Below are 7067 nucleotides of genomic sequence, written 5' to 3'. Positions count from 1 at the left end.
TTCTGGGCGTATTGCGGGGGGGGGGTGTTGGAGTCCCACATCGGTGGGTTAAAGGTCCTTGGTTTTCTTATATGGTTTTGGACAATCATCCCCCTATGACCTAACATTTGAGGTTGAGTTAGGCCCAAGGTCCATTTCTTTATCATGGTATCAGAGCCAGGCCCACCCAATTCATTATTTTTGATGTTGGGCCCCCTGTCTTATATTGTCCACGATCCAGATATCCAGCCCTGGGCATGCGGGGGGTGTTAGAGTCCCACATCGGTGGGTTAAAGGGTCCTTTTTCTCCTTATATGATCTTGGGCAATCCTCCTCTCATGAGCTAGCTTTTGAGGTTGAGTTAGGCCCAAGATCCATTTCTTTATCAGGTTACGTGCATTGCACGTGTACATCACGTCAATTATTTCATCGCTATTAAATATGTAAAAGAATAATAAATTATTAAAATAGCAATTGACGTTAAATACAACATAGTTTTTTTCTTTGAGGTCCATTTCACATAAGATATGTGAATAATCTAATGTTCATTTAAATTTAATTGGATTCTTGAATCAATTCCTCAAATTGTCACTCAACTTTTACCAACATTCCATTGAAGTCACTTATAATTATTTTTTTTTTAGAAATATTGTTATTGAACTCCATAAATTTTTTCAAACAAGCTAAAACTAACTAAAAGGTTAAATAGTTAACGAAATTGTTTTATTAAGGATCCATATTTAACCAAATACCTGTTAACCATAATTCTTCCAATTAAAAAAAAAAAGAAACTTGATAAATGATAGTAACTATGATTGAAAAGTTGATACTCAACTCCACGTTAAGAGGATATAAGAGAATCGACATGGGTTGTGATGCAGTGGATGAGGCTGTTTCACCCTTCATCAGAGGTCGAGGATTCGATCCTAGGTATGGAGAAAACTCTATTGGGAGCGCTGCCACCTTAATGGGCCCTGCAACGCGCGATCCGAATTAGTTGGAGCTCCAATGCGAACACTGAACACCGGATGTGAAACTAAAAAAAAAAGATATAAGAGAGAAAAAAAAACCAAACATGCTAGTAAACATATCTTGCTTTCCTATTTTACTTTCTCAATATCAAAATTATTTTCTTTATTTTATGTTTTTAAAGCTCTCTAATGCTGCCTTATTAATGATCCTCTATGATTATTAAGCCGGAAATTATTAAGTTCCAAATTGAAAGAATAGATAATAACCTTGAATAAGTCCCAAATTGAAAGAGTCAATTATAACCTTAAATTTATAGGTTCATCGTTCAAATAAAAATACTGCATCAAGATTCACTATAAACGTATATTTCAAATTCAACAAAGAAGTTTAATTAAATATCCAGCTATAATACTAACAAATAATATATCAAAATAAATCTAAATAACATAATCAAAACTGAGTCACATTTAAACAAACAAAGAAACTAAAAAGAAGAGATAAACCTTTGACTTTTTTGGACTACTTCATTCTGTAATAATATTTATTATCTTTAATTTTTCGATCATAAATTTTCATATGAAAAAAAACACATAAATTATCAAAAATAGAGAATTCAATGTTATTTTTAATATGTGTAATTCATATAAAATCTTTAAAACTACTAACAAAAAAAATAAAGAAAGAAAAAAATGTAGAAAACAACTTGAGTTAAAATCAAAGTATGAAGAAAAAGTAAAAATAAACGTTTCAAAATATTACTTATAGGGAATGTAGAAATCCTTTTTCATATAAGGTAAATTTTAATTAATTTAGAATCATTAAATATTATGAATTTGCATTTAAATTGAAGTATCAAATCTAAAGACCATTCCAAAGTCATTTGGATACAAATAACTTAAACGAGAATATCATTAAGAATTTGAAAGTAATTGTCATTATAATTTCATCCAAAAATTCAATCAGTATTTTTCTCTTCCTTTTTTTTTTTAAAGAATTTTTCTCTTACTATATATTTAAAGATTTCTTTTCTATTTATGAAGGGAAATTTTTTTATCAATTTTAATTCTCCACATATTTTTCTCTTACCATATATTGTAGGATTTTTTATTTTTTCAATAATTAATTAATAATTAATAATTTGTAGAAAAATGGTGAAAGGGCTGTTTTGTCTATTGCGGAGTTTTTTTAATGAAGCTCAAAAACATTAAATCACTTTTCAAGGATCTTCACATTTTTAATATATTGTAGAAACGTGAAGGCCTTTAGAAAAGTGATTCGAACTTTTTTACACTTTATTAAAAAACTTTATTTTAGACTAAATCATCTTTTTACTTATTTCTAACATTTAAAACTTAAAATTCATTTAAATTTAATCATTAAACCTTTCCTTATTTGAATTATATACCTTTTATTTAGAACTTTAATAAATCCAAAAAGAAAAACCCATGTACACTAAACCAAGAGAAAAGAGACTGAAACAATTCTTAATAAATTACCTAATTTCTTTAGAACTCTGGCCAGATATTGCCTTCTATTTTAAATTTTAATAAAAAAAATGACCCTTGATCTTTTTGATTTATGAATTCTTCTATTGTCTATTTCAAAACGCACACTCCTAAATCAATTAAATTATTATCTTATATAATTATTTATTTAAACTATAATTCTATTTAAGTAATTTTTACAAATCTTTATTGTGGTTTCTTATCTTTTGTGGATAATTTTTTATATTAATATGAAGATCTTACTTATGTCACTCTAAGAGAAGACCATCACAAAAATTAATTACAGTATATTCTTTCAGCCTCGAGAATGGACCAAATTGAGTAGGAGTTAAAAGAGGAAAAGGATTTAAAATATCAAAAGGGACAGCAAGCAATCGGGTAGGAAGTACGCCTACGTTTTTTGTGACGTTGGTGTTTTTATCTCTCTTTATATATGTTATACTCCCTCCCTCCCATTTTATGTGTCCCCATTTGGCCAGACACGAAGTTTAAGAACTAAATAAAGATTTGATATTTTTTATCAAATTGTCCTTCATTAAAATAATGTACTATTATTATTTATAATTAAGTGGACCCTTATAAGTGGGACCAATAAGGGTAAAAGTGTAATTGTGTCTTTAAATAGTTACCAAATAAGGAAAGGTGACATTCTTTTTGGGACGGACAAAAAAGGAAATGATGACACATAAAATGGGACGGAGGGAGTATTATATAAAGAGTCCTGGGGTTTGGGCCACAGGTGACAAAAGAGTTTTAAAATGAGGTATAGGTGACACAAGTCTTAATTATTAGTTGGAGGTGACAATTACTTTATTATTGATTAAGAAAGTTGGGAAAGTTTGAAAATAATCCACAAGTTTTTAAATTTACACTTTGATCCCAATGTATACTTAAAATAACGAGAAACGGAGGGAAAAAGGACGTCTTTCTCTCTCTTCACATCCATTATTGTTTTCTCTCTCTTAGCGATTTTTGTTGTTAATTGTTTCTGTTTCTGCTACTTTATTCATCTTCTTCTGCTTCATTATCATCATCTTCTACTTCATTATCATCATCGTCTTCTACTTCATTATCATCTTCATCTTCTTCTTGTCGACCATTTGTTGTTGTTGTTGTTGTTGTTGGTACAACGCTATTGCTGTGATCTGACCAATTTCTTAGGTCAAATTTTGTTTACTACATCACTTTCCACTTTGGCATTACTTCATAGGTGACTTTGGTAAGTAAAATTATGATTTTTATTCATATTTGTCATCTGGGTATGCTTCTATTTTTCCAACAATGGATAGAACCCCGATTATGAATCCTGCATAAGTGCCCACAATTTAAATAGATCAATCATCCGGTGCATCAGATGAGTAACCTGTTGCATCAGAAGATTTATCTATTGCATCAGACTGTTTATCTGTTGCATCATCGTATTATCTGTTGCATCAGACGTATTATCTGTTATATTAGGATGTTTATTTGTTGCACCAGACTAATTAGCTGTTGCATCAGAATGTTTATCTGTTGCACCAGACTAATATTTTGTTGCAACGAATGATTAATCTGTTTGAAACAGCACAAATCAACCCCTGCCACAAACCTAACAAATAACCAATATGTTTTCAACACTTGCTATTGCTACTGGATTCAAAATTATTCCTTACGTCCAATTACACATCCCAAATTTTCTAATTCGATTTCTCATTTTACTTGCCTTTTTCATTAATCAAGAAAAGATTAAAAAAAAAATCATGTTTTACCCTTTGCATTAACAACTTTTTCTTCAAATTAAAATGGAAACATCATTTAATAGGGGGATTACACGCCGACTGACATTAAAAGCTTTCTTCTTTTATGAAATTTCGATTGAATAGAAAACAATGATTATTTCAAACACATCTAATGTCCCACCAACTGATTAGTGGGTTATGGTAAAATAGACATGTTATTAATTATTTTTCTTAATCAATGTGGCATCTTAATTTGGGATGGGTAATTTAAGATGGAGGGAGTACGAATTAAAATATCAGAGCCAAGCAAAGCAACAAACTAGTCATCTGTTGATCTGTTGCATCAACTTCTTATCTGTTGCAACATGAGTAATTTGTTTTGAACAACACATCACCCCCTGCTACAAACCTAACAGATAAATGTTGATATTGCTACTAGATTCTAAATTATTCCTTTTTACGTCGAATCGTCAACATGTTTCTTGAGAAGATAATAGACAGAATGAAAATTAACTATGGATTAAAACGTCAAAGATCAAACATAATTTATTTATTAAACAAAAATAAATAAAAATTTATATAATAGACTAAAAGAAAAATAATAATCCAATTATTATTATCATTATTATCAGCATCATTATTGCCAGCCGGTCAATCTTCAACCGGAAGTAGAAAGGTCCTCCTCAGCCTACGTATCTCGCGGAGCGTTCTTGATCTAACTCCTCCCAGTTCCCATTGCAGATCACGAACTTGATTCCAAAGTTCATTCACGGCGTCTTGCAGAAAAGCAACGTCCCACACTGGGTCATCCATAATCTTATCTTCTAAAGTGTAATATGAAAGACGAGATGCAATAAATAAATAGAGTGTATTTGAATGAACGATTGAGTAAGGAGATACCTATTTATAGAGGATTGAATTTGAATGAGAGGCAAAAAGGTGCGACTATTCACCTCTATACATTAATTATATTTTTTATTAAATTAAGAAAATAAATATTGTGATATAAGTCATGACTTTTCAGATTATTATTATTAATTAGTTCTTTCGAAGAATAGTTTTTATTGAGTTGTGGCAACAGATTTTATATCTGTTGCATCAGATAACACATTTGTGACAACAGATATATTATCTATTGCAACAAATATAAAATATGTTGCATCAGATAACATATCTGTTGCAACATATAATCTAACAGTTCACCTCCATTTATTAATTACATTTTTTATTAATGTGATAAGTAATGAATTAACTAAATTAAGAATTATTGTGATAAGTCATGACTTTTCAGATTATTATTATTAATTAGTTCTTTCCAAGAACCGCTTTTATTGAGTTGTGACTCGATATAGGTTGCATCAGATAAATCATCTGTGACAACAGATATATCATCTGTTGCAACCATAGTGAATCTGTTGCATCAGATAATTTAATTTTTGCAATATATAATCTACTTTTTGAAAAAAAAAAATAACTATCATCATATCATTAATCCAAATTTGCTTACTTTTTTATTTTATAAATAAAAAAAATACCTTTTCAAATTTTTTAATAAAATAATAATTATTTTATTATATAATAAATAATTTAAAAAATAAAAATAGTGAAAAGTCACGATCAATTATTAAAATTGTGGTTATAAATTGTGTTTATTATTTATTTCCTTATTTTTTATTTATGAAACATTTTTCATATTGAATAATCGGAACTCCGAGTCATGTCTTTCTTTTCACCCTCTCAATAAAAACAATAGCCCTTTTTATTAATAACTCCCAGGTGCAACATATGATAGATCTGTCGTAGCAGATTAACCTCTAACTGTTGACACAAATTACTGCTCAATCCCTAGCACCAACCGTCGACATGTTGAGAACAAGGAATAAACAGAATGATTATTATTAAATACTAAATAAGAATTAAAAATTCAAAGTCGACAACAAAATGAAATGAATGTTCATGGATTTTTGAATCCCTCGGGTAGATTTGATATACAAAAGGAGGAAAATAATCACTAAAATAAAAAATATTACCTAATTATTATTACTACTATTATTATTATTGTCAATCAGACATTTTTCATTCGGCAGCCTTGCTTCGAAGTCAGCCAAATCTCTCTGGAGTTCATCAAACTGCCTTTGAAGTTCACGCGAGGACTCGATATGAATATTCTTGTACGAATCTGGATCATCCATATTTTTAAGGAGGGACCTATTTATAAATTATTGTATCTTGGAAAGAAAAGAAAATTGCTTTAAAATAAATCTAACAGATGGGTAATCTGTTGCAAAATATATTCTTTCTGTTAGATAACTTACAACATACTGGCAATCTTTTGCAACAGATGTATATATCTGTTTGATTTCTGCAACAAGTTGATCAACTGTCATAACAAATGTCTCTAATTGTTTGACAATATAAACAGATATGTCATCTGTTGCAACAAGCTAGTCATCTATTTATTCAATTTAATCCATAGATGGGCTAGGAAGAATAAGGTGCGTGCAGATGGATCCCTATCAAAATAATATGCCTGAGTTAGTGCACAAATCAAAAAAGCCCAATCTGTCAGGCTTTCTGCTGATCACTCTTCTCCAATATAGATGACAAGATATCTGCTATACAAAAGTATACACCATCGCCAGACATGCTTGCCTGGGAGCAATTCTTCAGAAGACATCAACAAATATCTTCAGAAGAATTGCTCCCAGGCAAATATATCTGGCGACGGTATAGACTTTTGCGTAGCAGATATCTTGTCATCTATATTGGAGAAGAGCGATCAACAGAAAGGTTGAGAGATTGAGCTCGCTCGATTTGTGCACTAACTCAGTCATATTTTTATGATAGAGTAATGAGGTTAGAGTTACGTAACATTTGATAAGCTTGCTATAGC

Source organism: Capsicum annuum, chromosome 1 (assembly GCF_002878395.1).
Source record: "Capsicum annuum cultivar UCD-10X-F1 chromosome 1, UCD10Xv1.1, whole genome shotgun sequence".
Taxonomy (NCBI): Eukaryota; Viridiplantae; Streptophyta; class Magnoliopsida; order Solanales; family Solanaceae; genus Capsicum; species Capsicum annuum.
This window is presented reverse-complemented; position numbering follows the sequence as displayed.